A 22,419-nucleotide genomic window follows, 5' to 3' on the forward strand; every position below is an offset into this window, starting at 1 on the left:
CAAGGCCTCAGTTATCCGCTTTGCAGCAGGATGACTGCTGTGATATTTCATCTTCCTCGCAAAGGACTGTTGGACAGTCAATTGCTTACTGGAAGTAGTACAAGTGGTCTTCCGACTTCCCCTCTGGGATGACGATCGACTCCCAGCAGCAACAACAGCAGCGCCAGCAGCAGTAGGCATTACACTCAAGGATGCATCGGAGGAATCCCAGGCAGGAGAGGACTCGTCAGACTTGCCAGTGACATGGCCTGCAGGACTATTGGCTTTCCTGGGTAAGGAGGAAATTGACACTAAGGGGGTGGTGGTGTGGTTTGCAGGAGCTTGGTTACAAGAGGAAGGGATTTACTGGTCAGTGGACTGCTTCCGCTGTCGCCCAAAGTTTTTGAACTTGTCACTGACTTATGATGAATGCGCTGCAGGTGACGTATAAGGGACGATGTTCCGAGGTGGTTAACGTCCTTACCCCTACTTATTACAGCTTGACAAAGGCAACACACGGCTTGACACCTGTTGTCCGCATTTGTGTTGAAATAATTCCACACCGAAGAGCTGATTTTTTTTGTATTTTGACCAGGCATGTCAATGGCCATATTCCTCCCACGGACAACAGGCGTCTCCCTGGGTGCCTGACTTAAACAAACCACCTCACCATCAGAATCCTCCTTGTCAATTTCCTCCCCAGCGCCAGCAACACCCATATCCTCATCCTGGTGTACTTCAACACTGACATCTTCAATTTGACTATCAGGAACTGGACTGCGGGTGCTCCTTCCAGCACTTGCAGGGGGCGTGCAAATGGTGGAAGGCACAAGCTCTTCCCGTCCAGTGTTGGGAAGGTCAGGCATCGCAACCGACACAATTGGACTCTCCTTGGGGATTTGTGATTTCGAAGAACTCACAGTTCTTTGCAGTGCTTTTACCAGCTTAAGTCTTTTCTTTTTTCTAGCGAGAGGATGAGTGCTTCCATCCTCATGTGAAGCTGAACCACTAGCCATGAACATAGGCCAGGGCCTCAGCCGTTCCTTGCCACTCCGTGTCGTAAATGGCATATTGGCAAGTTTACGCTTCTCCTCAGACGCTTTTAATTTTGATTTTTGGGTCATTTTACTGATCTTTTGTGTTTTGGATTTTACATGCTCTGTACTATGACATTGGGCATCGGCCTTGGCAGACGACGTTGATGGCATTTCATCGTCTCGGCCATGACTAGTGGCAACAGCTTCAGCACGAGGTGGAAGTGGATCTTGATCTTTCCCTATTTTTTTAACCTCCACATTTTTGTTCTCCATATTTTAATGCGCACAACTAAAAGGCACCACAGGTATACAATGTAGATGGATGGATACTAGTATACTTATGGACGACGAGTGACGACACAGAGGTAGGTACAGCAGTGGCCTACCGTACTGCTATATACAGTATAATGGACCTGGTGGACACTGTCAGCAGACTGCGTTTATACTTAGTATAAAGAAAAAAAGACACCACAGGTATACAATGTAGATGGATGGATACTTAGTATACTTATGGACGACGAGTGACGACACAGAGGTAGGTACAGCAGTGGCCTACCGTACTGCTATATACAGTATAATGGACCTGGTGGACACTGTCAGCAGACTGCGTTTATAGTATAAAGAAAAAAAGACACCACAGGTATACAATGTAGATGGATGGATACTTAGTATACTTATGGACGACGAGTGACGACACAGAGGTAGGTACAGCAGTGGCCTAGCGTACTGCTATATACAGTATAATGGACCTAGTGGACACTGTCAGCAGACTGCGTTTATAGTATAAAGAAAAAAAGACACCACAGGTATACAATGTAGATGGATGGATACTTAGTATACTTATGGACGACGAGTGACGACACAGAGGTAGGTACAGCAGTGGCCTACCGTACTGCTATATACAGTATAATGGACCTGGTGGACACTATCAGCAGACTGCATTTATACTTAGTATAAAGAAAAAAAGACACCACAGGTATACAATGTAGATGGATGGATACTTAGTATACTTATGGACGACGAGTGACGACACAGAGGTAGGTACAGCAGTGGCCTACCGTACTGCTATATACAGTATAATGGACCTGGTGGACACTGTCAGCAGACTGCGTTTATACTTAGTATAAAGAAAAAAAGACACCACAGGTATACAATGTAGATGGATGGATACTTAGTATACTTATGGACGACGAGTGACGACACAGAGGTAGGTACAGCAGTGGCCTACCGTACTGCTATATACAGTATAATGGACCTGGTGGACACTGTCAGCAGACTGCGTTTATACTTAGTATAAAGAAAAAAAGACACCACAGGTATACAATGTAGATGGATGGATACTTAGTATACTTATGGACGACGAGTGACGACACAGAGGTAGGTACAGCAGTGGCCTACCGTACTGCTATATACAGTATAATGGACCTGGTGGACACTGTCAGCAGACTGCGTTTATAGTATAAAAAAAAAGACACCACAGGAGTGTTTTTCAGGCAGACAAACGTATACTGGTGGTCACTGTCAGCAAAACTGTGCACTGTACTCCTGCTATAGCTGCTCCCCAGTCCCCACAATTAAGCAGTGTGAGCACTCAGCACAGATATATCATGCAGCACTGCACACTGAGCACAGATATGGTATGGAGCGTTTTTTTCAGGCAGAGAACGGATAAAAAACTGGTGGTCACTATTAGCAAAACTCTGCACTGTACTCCTCCTAACAGCTGCTCTCCAATCCTCCCCACAATAATCTAAGCAATCAGATCAACTGTGTAGTATATAACTAGTATATAAACGGAGAGGACGCCAGCCACGTCCTCTCCCTATCAATCTCAATGCACGTGTGGAAAATGGCGGCGACGCGCGGCTGCTTATATAGAATCCGAATCTCGCGAGAATCCGACAGCGGGATGATGACGTTCGGGCGCGCTCGGGTTAGCAGAGCAAGGCGGGAGGATCCGAGTCTGCTCGGACCCGTGTAAAAAAGGTAAAGCTCGGGTGGGTTCGGTTTCTCGGAAACCGAACCCGCTCATCACTACTATATACTAGATCTCCAACCAACTTAAATTAACGAACAACTATCATTCTAATTTACCATCCTCATCCCTCATGGAAGCACGGGTATTCAGCTATCTAGAATGTTATTTATACTGTGTGTTTAATATTTACATTTATTTTTGTAAATAGACATTCTTAAAATCTTAAAAGATAGTTTACAAAAGTCCCTCTATTTAAAAATAATTGGGCACAAATTCTGTGCTGGGTCACAGACATATAAAAGGAGGTCATCCGCAAACGCAGATACCTTAATTTCCAACACACTAAAAAAAATGCCAAGGAAAAGGGGCCAGGATTATAAACATGCGGTTATAGAAAATAGATGGTGTATGCAACATTTAAAGTTGGATAAATAAGTGCAGTGTGAATTTTCTGAAAAATATTAATAAGAGTGTAGAATAACCCTCTTATACCCCTGTCACAACAGAAATGCAGGGACTTACCCGGGAACTCGTTCCCAGGATCATGCTGGGGCATTCCCGGGTTGGCCCCCGTTTACATCAGTCTTTTGACCCGGGTTGGCACCTTTCATACTGATCCCGGGATGTCTCTGCATTTATATTAGAAAGTCATTAGAAATGGCCTTTTTAGGCCCACAAAGATGAGGTCATTAGAGGGAGGGTGGGGCTATCTAAATGAGTACCGTGACTGAGTGAAGAATCTGGGTCAGAGCCCGCCCTCATGGAGATGTCTTCATGGAGACTGTGGAGGCTTTTCAAGATGAGCAGTGGATGTCCCACTTTCGCATGTTGCGTGCTACGTTCCAATACCTGCTGGACTTACTTACCCCTGCACTTACTAAGCAGACCACCCACTACCGGACACCCATCCAGCCAATGAGGAGACTGGCGATTGTGCTGTGGTGGTATGCTACGCCAGGAGAGTACCGCACAATCTCCTGCTTGTTCGGTGTTGGGATCTCCACTGTCTGCATAGTTATACATAGTTATACACTAAGTGACGAAGGCTATTCTGGATAACCGATACTGATGGTTCATCTGCTTACCGCAAGGGCAGTGCCTAGATGACACCATCCAAGGTTCCCTGTGGCGTGGGTATCTCCAGTGTGACGATGCCATCGAAAGAACCCGTATCCCCTTCATTGCCCCCCGTGACAACCCGCCGGATTATTATAATCAGAAAGGATGGCATTCCATCATCTTACAGGCTGTGGTCGACCATAAGTACTGGTAAGAATATTTTTCACAGTGTGTGTTTTTAAATGCAGTGTACCTTACATTGTTCTAAAAACTTTTCAAACCTTTCTTTTAGCTTCACTGAGTATTTATTGGCTGGCCTGGGCGAGCACATGACACTCGCGGCCTTGCAAACTCCGATTTGTGCAAGATTGCGGAGGACAAGCAGGGCGGATAGCTTTTACCTAAAGAGGTAAAAAAAATAATAATAATATATTTTTTATTTCATAACGGTGTTTTAAATGGTTTTCCTGATTTCACTTTTGGGTGGAAAATTGTGGTGTAATATGTGTGGACTAGAGATGAGCGGGTTCGGTTTCTCTGAAACCGAACCCGCACGAACTTCATGTTTTTTTCACGGGTCCGAGCAGACTCGGATCCTCCCGCCTTGCTCGGTTAACCCGAGCGCGCCCGAACGTCATCATGACGCTGTCGGATTCTCGCGAGACTCGGATTCTATATAAGGAGCCGCGCGTCGCCGCCATTTTCACACGTGCATTGAGATTGATAGGGAGAGGACGTGGCTGGCGTCCTCTCCATTAGAAATTAGATTAGAAGAGAGAGAGAGATTGTGCAGAGTCAGACAGAGTTTACCACAGTGACCAGTGCAGTTGTTGTTAGTTAACTTTTATTTATTTTAATATAATATATCCGTTCTCTGCTATATCCGTTCTCTGCCTGAAAAAAAACGATACACAGCAGCAGCCAGTCACACAGTGTGACTCAGTCTGTGTGCACTCAGCTCAGCCCAGTGTGCTGCACATCAATGTATAAAAGGCAAAGCTTATAATAATTGTGGGGGAGACTGGGGAGCACTGCAGGTTGTTATAGCAGGAGCCCCCAGGAGTACATAATATTATATTAATTTAAAATTAAACAGTGCACACTTTTGCTGCAGGAGTGCCACTGCCAGTGTGACTAGTGGTGACCAGTGCCTGACCACCAGTATAGTAGTATATTGTTGTATGTATTGTATACTATCTCTTTATCAACCAGTCTATATTAGCAGCAGACACAGTACAGTGCGGTAGTTCACGGCTGTGGCTACCTCTGTGTCGGCAGTCGGAACTCGGCAGGCAGTCCGTCCATCCATAATTGTATTACAATATATACCACCTAACCGTGGTATTTTTTTTTCTTTCTTTATACCGTCGTCATAGTGTCATACTAGTTGTTACGAGTATACTACTATCTCTTTATCAACCAGTGTACAGTGCGGTAGTTCACGGCTGTGGCTACCTCTGTGTCGGCAGTCGGCAGGCAGTCCGTCCATCCATAATTGTATTATTATTATAATATATACCACCTAACCGTGGTTTTTTTTTCATTCTTTATACCGTCATAGTGTCATACTAGTTGTTACGAGTATACTACTATCTCTTTATCAACCAGTGTACAGTGCGGTAGTTCACGGCTGTGGCTACCTCTGTGTCGGCAGTCGGCAGGCAGTCCGTCCATCCATAATTGTATTATTATTATAATATATACCACCTAACCGTGGTTTTTTTTTCATTCTTTATACCGTCGTCATAGTGTCATACTAGTTGTTACGAGTATACTACTATCTCTTTATCAACCAGTGTACAGTGCGGTAGTTCACGGCTGTGGCTACCTCTGTGTCGGCAGTCGGCAGGCAGTCCGTCCATCCATAATTGTATTATTATTATAATATATACCACCTAACCGTGGTTTTTTTTTCATTCTTTATACCGTCGTCATAGTGTCATACTAGTTGTTACGAGTATACTACTATCTCTTTATCAACCAGTGTACAGTGCGGTAGTTCACGGCTGTGGCTACCTCTGTGTCGGCAGTCGGCAGGCAGTCCGTCCATCCATAATTGTATTATTATTATAATATATACCACCTAACCGTGGTTTTTTTTCCATTCTTTATACCGTCGTCATAGTGTCATACTAGTTGTTACGAGTATACTACTATCTCTTTATCAACCAGTGTACAGTGCGGTAGTTCACGGCTGTGGCTACCTCTGTGTCGGCAGTCGGCAGGCAGTCCGTCCATCCATAATTGTATTATTATTATAATATATACCACCTAACTGTGGTATTTTTTTTTCTTTCTTTATACCGTCGTCATAGTGTCATACTAGTTGTTACGAGTATACTACTATCTCTTTATCAACCAGTGTACAGTGCGGTAGTTCACGGCTGTGGCTACCTCTGTGTCGGCAGTCGGCAGGCAGTCCGTCCATCCATAATTGTATTATTATTATAATATATACCACCTAACCGTGGTTTTTTTTTCATTCTTTATACCGTCGTCATAGTGTCATACTAGTTGTTACGAGTATACTACTATCTCTTTATCAACCAGTGTACAGTGCGGTAGTTCACGGCTGTGGCTACCTCTGTGTCGGCAGTCGGCAGGCAGTCCGTCCATCCATAATTGTATTATTATTATAATATATACCACCTAACCGTGGTTTTTTTTTCATTCTTTATACCGTCGTCATAGTGTCATACTAGTTGTTACGAGTATACTACTATCTCTTTATCAACCAGTGTACAGTGCGGTAGTTCACGGCTGTGGCTACCTCTGTGTCGGCAGTCGGCAGGCAGTCCGTCCATCCATAATTGTATTATTATTATAATATATACCACCTAACCGTGGTTTTTTTTTCATTCTTTATACCGTCGTCATAGTGTCATACTAGTTGTTACGAGTATACTACTATCTCTTTATCAACCAGTGTACAGTGCGGTAGTTCACGGCTGTGGCTACCTCTGTGTCGGCAGTCGGCAGGCAGTCCGTCCATCCATAATTGTATTATTATTATAATATATACCACCTAACCGTGGTTTTTTTATACCACCTAACCGTGGCAGTCCGTCCATAATTGTATACTAGTATCCAATCCATCCATCTCCATTGTTTACCTGAGGTGCCTTTTAGTTCTGCCTATAAAATATGGAGAACAAAAAAGTTGAGGTTCCAAAATTAGGGAAAGATCAAGATCCACTTCCACCTCGTGCTGAAGCTGCTGCCACTAGTCATGGCCGAGACGATGAAATGCCAGCAACGTCGTCTGCCAAGGCCGATGCCCAATGTCATAGTACAGAGCATGTCAAATCCAAAACACCGAATATCAGAAAAAAAAGGACTCCAAAACCTAAAATAAAATTGTCGGAGGAGAAGCGTAAACTTGCCAATATGCCATTTACCACACGGAGTGGCAAGGAACGGCTGAGGCCCTGGCCTATGTTCATGGCTAGTGGTTCAGCTTCACATGAGGATGGAAGCACTCAGCCTCTCGCTAGAAAACTGAAAAGACTCAAGCTGGCAAAAGCACCGCAAAGAACTGTGCGTTCTTTGAAATCCCAAATCCACAAGGAGAGTCCAATTGTGTCGTTTGCGATGCCTGACCTTCCCAACACTGGACGTGAAGAGCATGCGCCTTCCACTATTTGCATGCCCCCTGCAAGTGCTGGAAGGAGCACCCGCAGTCCAGTTCCTGATAGTCAGATTGAAGATGTCAGTGTTGAAGTACACCAGGATGAGGAGGATATGGGTGTTGCTGGCGCTGGGGAGGAAATTGACCAGGAGGATTCTGATGGTGAGGTGGTTTGTTTAAGTCAGGCACCCGGGGAGACACCTGTTGTCCGTGGGAGGAATATGGCCGTTGACATGCCAGGTGAAAATACCAAAAAAATCAGCTCTTCGGTGTGGAGGTATTTCACCAGAAATGCGGACAACAGGTGTCAAGCCGTGTGTTCCCTTTGTCAAGCTGTAATAAGTAGGGGTAAGGACGTTAACCACCTCGGAACATCCTCCCTTATACGTCACCTGCAGCGCATTCATAATAAGTCAGTGATAAGTTCAAAAACTTTGGGTGACAGCGGAAGCAGTCCACTGACCAGTAAATCCCTTCCTCTTGTAACCAAGCTCACGCAAACCACCCCACCAACTCCCTCAGTGTCAATTTCCTCCTTCCCCAGGAATGCCAATAGTCCTGCAGGCCATGTCACTGGCAAGTCTGACGAGTCCTCTCCTGCCTGGGATTCCTCCGATGCATCCTTGCGTGTAACGCCTACTGCTGCTGGCGCTGCTGTTGTTGCCGCTGGGAGTCGATGGTCATCCCAGAGGGGAAGTCGTAAGCCCACTTGTACTACTTCCAGTAAGCAATTGACTGTTCAACAGTCCTTTGCGAGGAAGATGAAATATCACAGCAGTCATCCTACTGCAAAGCGGATAACTGAGTCCTTGACAACTATGTTGGTGTTAGACGTGCGTCCGGTATCCGCCGTTAGTTCACAGGGAACTAGACAATTTATTGAGGCAGTGTGCCCCCGTTACCAAATACCATCTAGGTTCCACTTCTCTAGGCAGGCGATACCGAGAATGTACACGGACGTCAGAAAAAGACTCACCAGTGTCCTAAAAAATGCAGTTGTACCCAATGTCCACTTAACCACGGACATGTGGACAAGTGGAGCAGGGCAGGGTCAGGACTATATGACTGTGACAGCCCACTGGGTAGATGTATGGACTCCCGCCGCAAGAACAGCAGCGGCGGCACCAGTAGCAGCATCTCGCAAACGCCAACTCTTTCCTAGGCAGGCTACGCTTTGTATCACCGCTTTCCAGAATACGCACACAGCTGAAAACCTCTTACGGCAACTGAGGAAGATCATCGCGGAATGGCTTACCCCAATTGGACTCTCCTGTGGATTTGTGGCATCGGACAACGCCAGCAATATTGTGTGTGCATTAAATATGGGCAAATTCCAGCACGTCCCATGTTTTGCACATACCTTGAATTTGGTGGTGCAGAATTTTTTAAAAAACGACAGGGGCGTGCAAGAGATGCTGTCGGTGGCCAGAAAAATTGCGGGACACTTTCGGCGTACAGGCACCACGTACAGAAGACTGGAGCACCACCAAAAACTACTGAACCTGCCCTGCCATCATCTGAAGCAAGAAGTGGTAACGAGGTGGAATTCAACCCTCTATATGCTTCAGAGGTTGGAGGAGCAGCAAAAGGCCATTCAAGCCTATACAATTGAGCACGATATAGGAGATGGAATGCACCTGTCTCAAGTGCAGTGGAGAATGATTTCAACGTTGTGCAAGGTTCTGATGCCCTTTGAACTTGCCACACGTGAAGTCAGTTCAGACACTGCCAGCCTGAGTCAGGTCATTCCCCTCATCAGGCTTTTGCAGAAGAAGCTGGAGGCATTGAAGGAGGAGCTAACACGGAGCGATTCCGCTAGGCATGTGGGACTTGTGGATGCAGCCCTTAATTCGCTTAACAAGGATTCACGGGTGGTCAATCTGTTGAAATCAGAGCACTACATTTTGGCCACCGTGCTCGATCCTAGATTTAAAGCCTACCTTGGATCTCTCTTTCCGGCAGACACAGGTCTGCTGGGGTTGAAAGACCTGCTGGTGACAAAATTGTCAAGTCAAGCGGAACGCGACCTGTCAACATCTCCTCCTTCACATTCTCCCGCAACTGGGGGTGCGAGGAAAAGGCTCAGAATTCCGAGCCCACCCGCTGGCGGTGATGCAGGGCAGTCTGGAGCGACTGCTGATGCTGACATCTGGTCCGGACTGAAGGACCTGACAACGATTACGGACATGTCGTCTACTGTCACTGCATATGATTCTCTCAACATTGATAGAATGGTGGAGGATTATATGAGTGACCGCATCCAAGTAGGCACGTCACACAGTCCGTACTTATACTGGCAGGAAAAAGAGGCAATTTGGAGGCCCTTGCACAAACTGGCTTTATTCTACCTAAGTTGCCCTCCCACAAGTGTGTACTCCGAAAGAGTGTTTAGTGCCGCCGCTCACCTTGTCAGCAATCGGCGTACGAGGTTACATCCAGAAAATGTGGAGAAGATGATGTTCATTAAAATGAATTATAATCAATTCCTCCGCGGAGACATTGACCAGCAGCAATTGCCTCCACAAAGTACACAGGGAGCTGAGATGGTGGATTCCAGTGGGGACGAATTGATAATCTGTGAGGAGGGGGATGTACACGGTGATATATCGGAGGGTGAAGATGAGGTGGACATCTTGCCTCTGTAGAGCCAGTTTGTGCAAGGAGAGATTAATTGCTTCTTTTTTGGGGGGGGGGTCCAAACCAACCCGTCATATCAGTCACAGTCGTGTGGCAGACCCTGTCACTGAAATGATGGGTTGGTTAAAGTGTGCATGTCCTGTTTTGTTTATACAACATAAGGGTGGGTGGGAGGGCCCAAGGATAATTCCATCTTGCACCTCTTTTTTCTTTTCTTTTTCTTTGCATCATGTGCTGATTGGGGAGGGTTTTTTGGAAGGGACATCCTGCGTGACACTGCAGTGCCACTCCTAGATGGGCCCGGTGTTTGTGTCGGCCACTAGGGTCGATAATCTTACTCACACAGCTACCTCATTGCGCCTCTTTTTTTCTTTGCGTCATGTGCTGTTTGGGGAGGGTTTTTTGGAAGGGACATCCTGCGTGACACTGCAGTGCCACTCCTAGATGGGCCCGGTGTTTGTGTCGGCCACTAGGGTCGCTAATCTTACTCACACAGTCAGCTACCTCATTGCGCCTCTTTTTTTCTTTGCGTCATGTGCTGTTTGGGGAGGGTTTTTTGGAAGGGCCATCCTGCGTGACACTGCAGTGCCACTCCTAGATGGGCCCGGTGTTTGTGTCGGCCACTAGGGTCGCTAATCTTACTCACACAGCTACCTCATTGCGCCTCTTTTTTTCTTTGCGTCGTGTGCTGTTTGGGGAGGGTTTTTTGGAAGGGACATCCTGCGTGACACTGCAGTGCCACTCCTAGATGGGCCCGGTGTTTGTGTCGGCCACTAGGGTCGCTTATCTTTCTCACACAGCTACCTCATTGCGCCTCTTTTTTTCTTTGCGTCATGTGCTGTTTGGGGAGGGTTTTTTGGAAGGGACATCCTGCGTGACACTGCAGTGCCACTCCTAGATGGGCCCGGTGTTTGTGTCGGCCACTAGGGTCGCTTATCTTTCTCACACAGTCAGCTACCTCATTGCGCCTCTTTTTTTCTTTGCGTCATGTGCTGTTTGGGGAGGGTTTTTTGGAAGGGACATCCTGCGTGACACTGCAGTGCCACTCCTAGATGGGCCCGGTGTTTGTGTCGGCCACTAGGGTCGCTTATCTTTCTCACACAGTCAGCTACCTCATTGCGCCTCTTTTTTTCTTTGCGTCATGTGCTGTTTGGGGAGGGTTTTTTGGAAGGGACATCCTGCGTGACACTGCAGTGCCACTCCTAGATGGGCCCGGTGTTTGTGTCGGCCACTAGGGTCGCTTATCTTTCTCACACAGTCAGCTACCTCATTGCGCCTCTTTTTTTCTTTGCGTCATGTGCTGTTTGGGGAGGGTTTTTTGGAAGGGCCATCCTGCGTGACACTGCAGTGCCACTCCTAGATGGGCCCGGTGTTTGTGTCGGCCACTAGGGTCGCTAATCTTACTCACACAGCTACCTCATTGCGCCTCTTTTTTTCTTTGCGTCATGTGCTGTTTGGGGAGGGTTTTTTGGAAGGGACATCCTGCGTGACACTGCAGTGCCACTCCTAGATGGGCCCGGTGTTTGTGTCGGCCACTAGGGTCGCTTATCTTACTCACACAGCGACCTCGGTGCAAATTTTAGGACTAAAAATAATATTGTGAGGTGTGATGTGTTCAGAATAGGCTGAAAATGAGTGTAAATTATGTTTTTTGAGGTTAATAATACTTTGGGATCAAAATTACCCCCAAATTCTATGATTTAAGCTGTTTTTTAGGGTTTTTTGAAAAAAACACCCGAATCCAAAACACACCCGAATCCGACAAAAAAAATTCGGTGAGGTTTTGCCAAAACGCGGTCGAACCCAAAACACGGCCGCGGAACCGAACCCAAAACCAAAACACAAAACCCGAAAAATTTCCGGCGCTCATCTCTAGTGTGGACTACAGTGTTTCTCTTTTTAAAAGGTTTATTTAGATACTCTATGTCAGTGTAGATTGCTGCCACCTGCTTCACCCCCATACCTGTTTCATCAATGAAATATAGTGATACTCTTGTATTTCCTTTCAGAAATCCAAGACTGTGAATGGGGTGGACATCCCAGTCCCCATTATCTGGGAAGCAGCCTACCCTTTGTGGCACTGGCTAATGAAGCGATACACCAAGCACGTGCAGCTGTCTACCATCCAAGTGGCATACACCCACACTCTCAGTTTGGCAAGAATGGTGGTGGAGAAAGCCTTTGGCCACCTGAAAGGACACTGGCGCTGCCTCATGAAGAGAAATGATATGGACCTTCAATTTATGCCTCATGTGGTAGCGGCCTGCTGTATCCTTCACAACATATGTGAGATACAGAAGGAACAGTTTCTACAGGAGTGGACTGTGCAGGAACCTGAGATGGCACACTCTACTCTTGATTTGGCGTCCTTTGAGGGGCAACATTCCTCAAGTGTAGAAATCATAAGGGAAACCATTGCAATCCACCTTACAGAAATGTTACCCGATAAATAATGCTCCCCATTTTAAGTCATTTATTAATAAATACACCAGTTTGGAGTGTCTTAATCTTTTTTTTATTCTTGGCATAAATCGAACCAGAATAATGCACAGGCATTTAAACAAGCCAAACTTGGCTTTATGTGTAGGCCTTAAATTGTAACATGTGAACAACCCATGAGCAAACATTTCTATAAACAACACAAAAATCCCGACCCCCCCCCCCCCCCCCCCCCTTCCCTCAAGTTTAAAATTGGGACCTAATAACAGTCCAAAAACAAGCAAAACTGAAAACACAGTCAAAATAAAACACTGTCTATGGCAATTGGCTATATACTGGGTATTCAGAAGACTGTGGATTAGGGTTAGGGGGTCATAGTAGGGACCTCTGGAATACTGTGGGTAACTGTGCTCAGGGACAGGAGGGGCTTGGATAGCTGGGTGCATGTGGCTACCCTGAATGCGGGGCAAGATGTGTTCCAGGAACCGAAATTGCCTGGCATGGTACTCGCGCAAGATGCGCTCTTGATGGTCCATTATCTATGTTATAAAGGATTGCTGCAGCTCTCTTTCCACCTCTATGAACTGTAGTTGGCGGGCATCCTCCTGTTGCTGCATGTTGGCATCCATCACGCACAGATCTTCAACCAGCACCCTGGTCATTGCCCGTGCACCTTGCTCCAGTTTGGTTACTTTGCGTTTTTTCTTGGGAACTGAATATACTGCAAGGGGAGTAAGAAGTAAAAAAGGGCATAAGAAAAAGTATTGGTGTAATCGTACGTGTTTGTGACCTCCTCCCACCTGCACTTGATACACTCTGCGACAGTAAACGTTATGGCGGGGTGGTACTGGTGGCGTATAGGGCAGAATGGTTGCAGAGCAATAGATTTTGGGGATAGGGAACTTGTAATTATTGTGGTACACCTGAGCGTACTAGTAGGGGTGTGATCGTATGTGTTTGTGGCCTCCTACCACCTGCACTTGATACACTCTGCGACAGGCAATTATTCATGTGTATTGGAATGCGGGTGCTTTGGGCAGAAATTATACAAAACAAGAACAAATACTTACTATTGGTGCGTAGGACTGGGGAATCAGACTGGAGTGCCACGCCCACATCTGTGTTCTGGCCAGACACAGCATCCGTACTGGTGTCGGCTATGCTGTCATCAATTGGGATGTTGGAAGAGTCCAGATCAGGATCGATGGGGTCATATGGGATTGGAGATGTTGGCCATGCTGGACTGACTCTCAGAAGCAACCACAATGGGGGATGGAGTGGTAGAGCTGGAGGATGAGAGGCTGATCGGGTCAATGAGCGCAGTGTTACCAAACACTGATGCGCATTGGCCGTAAAAGATCCAGTCGCACCTTGCAGCCCCATTCTTGTTACGGTTGTGGCTGTGGACCCTGATAAATAGCTTTTTGAGACCTTTCAGCTTATTGACCACTTGCTGCTGACTCCGGATGATGCCCCGCGAGGCCAGGATCTTTGCTATGTTGTGGTAGAACTGGGCATCCTTGACAGTGCCCGTGATCTGGCACCGGATCTCCTCTTCTCCTCTAATACTTAACAGCTCCCTCACCTGCTCATTGGACCAAGACATTGCAGGGGTTAATAATGCTGCTGGGATTTGTTGTGACACATAGCTGCAATGTGTATCTGCCTCTGCGCTGTGTGATGGCTCTGCGGGTCTCTGCAAAATGATATCAGGAAACTGCTCGGGTTTGTTGTTCCACAGAGCTGCAATATGTATTTGCCTCTGCGCTGTGTGATGGCTCTGCAAAATGACATCACCAGGAAGCTCCCCAGCATATCCAATCAGCATGAGCAGAGGCAACCTGGGAAGGAGAGACATGTTTACCGTTTACACCGGCCAGCAGTAGCGGATCTTGCTACGGGCAAGCAGGGTTTTTACCCCGGGTGCCGCCTTCCGGAGGGCGCCGCCGTGGCAAGATCCGCTACTTGTGCCGCCCGGTGCTGTGTAGATGCGGTGCTGTGCGCGATTAAGTCATCGCGCACCGCACTGCTTTGTGGGAGCGGCACATAGGCGCTAGAGGTCATAATTGACCTCTAGTGTCTATACGGTGCTATGGGAGAAACGTCGCAACGTCTGTCCCATAGATCCAAGGAGCGGCACCGGCGGCCGGAGATGGAGGGTAGCAGCAGTCGGGAAGCAGGAGTGGGGATGGTAAGTATTAATTTTTTTTTTGTAAGCGGCGAAACTAGGGGGCACAACTCTACAGGGGGCACAGTACTGGGGGCAATACTACTGTGGGCACAGCTACAGGGGGCACAGTACTGGGGGCACAACTACTGAGGGCACAGCTACAGGGGGCATAACTGACCACACCCCTTCTCCATGAAGCCACGCCCCTATTTTTTCGCCTTATGCGTCGCAAGGTCTAGATCCGGCCCTGCCGGCCAGTAACCCGGAATGATACCTGGAACAACCCTGCTACTTTGCAGGGTTGAAATCCCTAGACAGAAATCCTGGGATTTTGGCCGGGACCCTTTCACACCAGCACTAGACCCGGGTTAACCCGGGAATAATCCCGGGAATCTAGGCTGGTGTGAAAGGGGTAGAACTCTTTACTGAGCCTTCAACTGAGGTATGTCTGCTTCCATAAAAATGTTTTTTTAAAAGAGAACAATAGCCATGAATCTTCTGGTAAATAGGTAAAATAAGAATTTACTCACCGGTAATTCTATTTCTCGTAGTCCGTAGTGGATGCTGGGTACTCCGTAAGGACCATGGGGAATAGACTGGCTCCGCAGGAGACTGGGCACTCTTAAAAGAAAGATTAGGTACTATATCTGGTGTGCACTGGCTCCTCCCTCTATGCCCCTCCTCCAGACCTCAGTTAGGGAAACTGTGCCCGGAAGAGCTGACATTACTAGGAAAGGATTTGGAATCCAGGGTAAGACTCATACCAGCCACACCAATCACACCGTACAACTTGTGATAACTATACCCAGTTAACAGTATGAACAACAACTGAGCCTCATTCAACAGATGGCTCAGAACAATAACCCTATAGTTAAGCAATAACTATATACAAGTATTGCAGAAAGTCCGCACTTGGGACGGGCTCCCAGCATCCACTACGGACTACGAGAAATAGAATTACCGGTGAGTAAATTCTTATTTTCTCCCGACGTCCTAGTGGATGCTGGGTACTCCGTAAGGACCATGGGGATTATACCAAAGCTCCCAAACGGGCGGGAGAGTGCGGATGACTCTGCAGCACCGAATGAGCAAACTCAAGGTCCTCCTCAGCCAGGGTATCAAACTTGTAGAATTTTGCAAAAGTGTTTGATCCCGACCAAGTAGCAGCTCGGCAAAGTTGTAAAGCCGAGACCCCTCGGGAAGCCGCCCAAGAAGAGCCCACCTTCCTCGTGGAATGGGCTTTTACTGATTTAGGATGCGGCAGTCCAGCCGCAGAATGTGCAAGTTGAATCGTGCTACAGATCCAGCGAGCAATAGTCTGCTTTGAAGCAGGAGCACCCAGCTTGTTGGGTGCATGCAGGATAAACAGCAAGTCAGTTTTTCTGACTCTAGCCGTCCTGGAAACATAGATTTTCAGGGCCCTGACTACGTGCAGCAACTTGGAATCCTCCAAGTCTCGAGTAGCCGCAGGCACCACAATAGGTTGGTTTAAATGAAACGCTGATACCACCTTTGGGAGAAATTGGGGACGAGTCCTCAATTCTGCCCTGTCCATATGGAAAATCTGATATGGGCTTTTACAGGACAAAGCCGCCAATTCTGACACACGCCTAGCTGAGGCCAAGGCCAACAGCATGACTACCTTCCACGTGAGATACTTCAACTCCACGGTCTGAAGTGGCTCAAACCAATGTGATTTTAGGAAATCCAACACTACGTTGAGATCCCAAGGTGCCACTGGAGGCACAAAAGGGGGCTGAATATGCAGCACTCCCTTAACAAACGTCTGAACTTCAGGCAGTGAAGCCAGTTCTTTTTGAAAGAAAATAGACAGGGCCGAAATCTGGACTTTAATGGATCCCAATTTTAGGCCCATAGTCACTCCTGACTGTAGGAAGTGCAGAAATCGACCCAGCTGAAATTCCTCTGTTGGGGCCTTCATGGCCTCACACCAAGCAACATATTTTCGCCATATGCAGTGATAATGTTTTGCTGTCACATCCTTCCTAGCTTTTATCAGCGTAGGAATGACTTCAACCGGAATGCCCTTTTCCATTAGGATCCGGCGTTCAACCGCCATGCCGTCAAACGCAGCCGCGGTAAGTCTTGGAACAGACAGGGCCCCTGCTGTAGCAGGTCCTGTCTGAGCGGCAGAGGCCACGGGTCCTCTGAGATCATTTCTTGTAGTTCCGGGTACCAAGTCCTTCTTGGCCAATCCGGAACGATGAGTATAGTTCTTACTCCTCTCTTTCTTATTATCCTCAGTACCTTTGGTATGAGAGGAAGAGGAGGGAACACAAACCGACTGGTACACCCACGGTGTCACTAGAGCGTCCACAGCTATCGCCTGAGGGTCCCTTGACTTGGCGCAATATCTTTTTAGCTTTTTGTTGAGGCGGGACGCCATCATGTCCACCTGTGGCCTTTCCCAACTATTTACAATCAGCTGGAAGACTTCTGGATGAAGTCCCCACTCTCCCGGGTGGAGGTCGTGCCTGCTGAGGAAGTCTGCTTCCCAGTTGTCCACTCCCGGAATGAACACTGCTGACAGTGCTAGCACGTGATTCTCAGCCCATCGGAGAATCCTTGTGGCTTCTGCCATCGCCATCCTGCTTCTTGTGCCGCCCTGTCGGTTTACATGGGCGACAGCCGTGATGTTGTCTGACTGAATTAGCACTGGCTGGTTTTGAAGCAGGGGTTCTGCTTGACTTAGGGCATTGTAAATGGCCCTTAGTTCCAGAATATTTATGTGTAGGGAAGTCTCCTGACTCGACCATTGTCCTTGGAAGTTTCTTCCCTGAGTGACTGCCTCCCAACCTCGGAGGCTTGCATCCGTGGTCACCAGGACCCAGTCCTGAATGCCGAATCTGCGGCCCTCGAGAAGATGAGCACTCTGCAGCCACCACAGCAGAGACACCCTGGCCCTCGGGGACAGGGTGATCAGCCGATGCATCTGAAGATGCGATCCGGACCACTTGTCTAACAAATCCCACTGAAAGATCCTTGCATGGAACCTGCCGAAGGGAATTGCTTCGTAAGAAGCTACCATCTTTCCCAGGACTTGCGTGCAGTGATGCACCGACACCTGTTTTGGTTTCAGGAGGTCTCTGACCAGAGATGACAACTCCTTGGCCTTCTCCTCCGGGAGAAACACCTTCTTCTGTTCTGTGTCCAGAATCATGCCCAAGAACAGCAGACGCGTCGTAGGAACCAGCTGCGACTTTGGGATATTCAGAATCCAGCCGTGCTGTTGCAGCACTTCCTGAGATAGTGCTACTCCGACCAACAACTGCTCCTTGGACCTTGCCTTTATAAGGAGATCGTCCAAGTACGGGATAATTATAACTCCCTTCTTTCGAAGGAGTATCATCATTTCGGCCATTACCTTGGTAAATACCCTCGGTGCCGTGGATAGACCAAACGGCAACGTCTGGAATTGGTAATGGCAGTCCTGTACCACAAACCTGAGGTACTCCTGGTGAGGTGGGTAAATGGGGACATGTAGGTAAGCATCCTTGATGTCCAGTGACACCATAAAATCCCCCTCTTCCAGGCTTGCAATAACCGCCCTGAGCGATTCCATTTTGAACTTGAACTTCCTTATATAAGTGTTCAAGGATTTCAAATTTAGAATGGGTCTTACCGAACCGTCTGGTTTCGGTACCACAAACATTGTGGAATAGTAACCCCGTCCCTGTTGAAGGAGGGGAACTTTGATTATCACCTGCTGAAGGTACAGCTTGTGAATTGCCGCCAGTACTACCTCCCTTTCCATGGGAGTAGCTGGCAAGGCTGATTTGAGGTAACGGCGAGGGGGAGACGTCTCGAACTCCAGCTTGTATCCCTGAGATACCACTTGTAGAACCAAGAGATCCACCTGTGAGCAAACCCACTGGTCGCTGAAGTTCCGGAGACGGCCCCCACCGCACCTGGCTCCACCTGTGGAGCCCCAGCGTCATGCGGTGGACTTAGTGGAAGCAGGGGAGGATTTTTGTTCCTGGGAACTGGCTGTCTGGTGCAGCTTTTTCCCTCTACCCCTGCCTCTGGGCAGAAAGGACGCGCCTCTGACCCGCTTGCCTTTCTGAGGCCGAAAGGACTGTACTTGATAATACGGTGCTTTCTTAGGCTGTGAGGGAACCTGAGGTAAAAAAGTCGACTTCCCGGCTGTTGCTGTGGATACGAGGTCCGAGAGACCGTCCCCAAACAATTCCTCACCCTTATAAGGCAAAACTTCCATGTGCCTTTTAGAATCAGCATCACCTGTCCACTGCCAAGTCCATAATACTCTCCTGGCAGAAATGGACATTGCATTATTTCTAGATGCCAGCCGGCAAATGTCCCTCTGTGCATCCCTCATATATAGGACTACGTCTTTAATATGCTCTATGGTTAGCAAAATAGTATCCCTGTCAAGGGAATCAATGTTATCTGACAGGGAATCAGACCATGCTGCTGCAGCACTACACATCCATGCTGAAGCAATAGCAGGTCTCAGTATAGTACCTGAGTGTGTATACACAGACTTCAGGATAGCCTCCTGCTTTATATCTGCAGGCTCCTTTAAGGCGGCCGTATCCTGAGACGGCAGTGCCACCTTTTTTGATAAGCGTGTGAGCGCCTTGTCCACCCTAGGGGATGTTTCCCAACGCAACCTGTCCATTGGCGGGAAAGGGTACGCCATTAGTAACCTCTTAGAAATCACTAATTTCTTATCTGGGGAACACCACGCTTCTTCACACAATTCATTTAACTCATCAGATGGGGGAAAAGTCACTGGCTGCTTTTTCTCCCCAAACATAATACCCTTTTTAGTGGTAACCGGGTTAATGTCAGAAATGTGCAACACATTTTTCATTGCCGTAATCATGCATCGGATGGCCCTTGTGGATTGTACATTTGTCTCATCCTCGTCGACACTGGAGTCAGACTCCGTGTCGACATCTGTGTCTGCCATCTGAGGCAGCGGGCGTTTTTGAGCCACTGATGGCCTCTGAGACGCTTGGGCAGGCGCGGGCTGAGATGCCGGCTGTCCCAAAGCTGTTACGTCATCGAACCTTTTATGCAAGGAGTTGACACTGTCGGTTAATACCTTCCACATATCCATCCACTCTGGTGTCAGCCCCGCAGGGGGCGACATCACATTTATCGGCTCCTGCTCCGCCTCCACGTAAGCGTCCTCATCAAACATGTCGACACAGCTGTACCGACACACCGCACACACACACACAGGGAATGCTCTGACTGAGGACAGGACCCCACAAAGTCCTTTGGGGAGACAGAGAGAGAGTATGCCAGCACACACCAGAGCGCTATATAACAGAGGGATTTACACTAATACAAAGTGAATATTCCCCCAATAGCTGCTTATATCACCTTTTGCGCCTACATTTATGTGCCCCCCCTCTTTTACCCTTCTCGTAGTGTATACTACAGGGGAGAGCCAGGGGAGCGTCCTTCCAGCGGAGCTGTGAAGAGTAAATGGCGCTGGCTGTGCTGAAGATAGCCCCGCCCCTTCAGCGGCGGGCTTCACCCGCTTTTTTAATAATATTTATGGCGGGGGATTAGGCACATATACAGTTTATAACTGTATTATGTGCATTTTGCCAACAAAGGTATACATATTGCAGCCCAGGGCGCCCCCCCCCCCCCCCAGCGCCCTGCACCCACCAGTGACCGGAGCGTGTGGTGTGCTGTGGGAGCAATGGCGCACAGCTGCAGTGCTGTGCGCTAACTTATTGAAGACCGGAGTCTTCAGCCGCCGATTTTCTCCTGGAATCTTCCGTCTTCTGGCTCTGCAAGGGGGACGGCGGCGCGGCTCCGGGAACGGACGATCGAGGTCGGGCCCTGTGTTCGATCCCTCTGGAGCTAATGGTGTCCAGTAGCCTTAGAAGCACAAGCTAGCTGCAAGCAGGTAGGTTTGCTTCTCTCCCCTCAGTCCCTCGTAGCAGTGAGTCTGTTGCCAGCAGATCTCACTGAAAATAAAAAACCTAACAAATACTTTCTTTTCTAGTAAGCTCAGGAGAGCCCACTAGGTGCATCCAGCTCTGGTCGGGCACAGATTCTAACTGAGGTCTGGAGGAGGGGCATAGAGGGAGGAGCCAGTGCACACCAGATATAGTACCTAATCTTTCTTTTAAGAGTGCCCAGTCTCCTGCGGAGCCCGTCTATTCCCCATGGTCCTTACAGAGTACCCAGCATCCACTAGGACGTCAGAGAAATAGAGCTTTTTACCCTTTGATAAATAGAGCCTCATACTGTACATCATGCAGTTATTGTTTATACACATTGCACTATAGATGGTTTACACATGGTAACATTACATTTAAGCTTTATGCACAGGCAGTGACAACAGCCATTTATTGGAAATATGTTGTGAAGTGACAAAACTATTTCAAGATTACCATTAGGGATTTCTTGTAAGTAACTGAATATGCTGTTTTTACAATTTATTTCTTATTTCAATTTCTTTTTATTCTTCCTTTTCTCTTAAATTGTTAATTAAGATGACTTTCTGGAATGATGGTAGCCAGGTAAAATCAATATCCACATCCTTCTCTCATTATCTCCATCCTCCACTTGCCCCCTGGACATCATTCCCTCCCATCTCCTTTGCTCGTTTTTCCCTAAACTTGGTACCAATCTCTACAACCTGTACTTTTCTTCTTGCACTCTCCACTCATTCTTTAATAATCATGTCATTGTCTCACCTATCATTAAGAAACTCTCACTTGACGTTGATTCTTTCTTTAACTACCACCATATTGCTCTCCTCACCAATGTCTCCAAGCTCCTAAATAGGATCAGTTATCTCTGACTTATCACTCTGATCTTCATCTCCACTCCACAAAAAGTGCCTTCACCAAGGTAACCATCTCACCAGCATTGCCAATGGTCACATCCTAACTTCTTAGATCTGTCTGTTGCCATTGAAACTGATTAACACTCACTTTTCCATCAAACCTTCCATTCCATTGGTCCCTGTGGGTGTCAAGGTTCACTTTCTACCTCAATATCCATTCCTCTTCTGTCTCTACCTCTGGTTCCTCTGGTTCCAACTCTGTCCCCTCTACCTGTCTGTTTCTCCCAAATGTCCATCCTTCACTCACTCGTTTTTCACCTTTAACCTCCTCCTTTGGAAACCTTTTCCGCTCCTTTGGTTTCTACTAGCATTGAAATATACCATTCCTTACCTGACCTCTCTCCCTTCATCCTATCTTGTGCCTCTTCCTGCCTCTCTACCATCTTCCTGGATGTACCAGTGCTTTCTCAAACTAAACGTGACCACAACCAAACTAATTTTTCCTCGGCTCGCAGGGCTCCTTCATTGCCCCCAATATCTCTTTACGTTGATAACATCTGCCTTCCTGTTCTTCATGCATTACATTCGCTCTCTTGCCATTTCCACCTTGGCAACCTTTCTCATCCCCAGTGCTACAAAGACTCTCTCATCCACTCATTTCTCGCTTTGACTTCTGACTTTGACTTTTTTTTT

The 22,419-nt window shown here is 47.6% G+C and overlaps 1 protein-coding gene across 3 annotated transcripts in view; it reads right to left on the reverse strand.

The window, feature by feature from the left end:
* Positions 1 to 22,419, reverse strand: part of MYPN (myopalladin) — a 519,866-nt gene that overhangs the window by 189,563 nt on the left and 307,884 nt on the right. The window lies entirely within an intron of this gene.

This window comes from Pseudophryne corroboree, chromosome 3 (assembly GCF_028390025.1).
Source record: "Pseudophryne corroboree isolate aPseCor3 chromosome 3, aPseCor3.hap2, whole genome shotgun sequence".
NCBI classification, from domain to species: Eukaryota; Metazoa; Chordata; class Amphibia; order Anura; family Myobatrachidae; genus Pseudophryne; species Pseudophryne corroboree.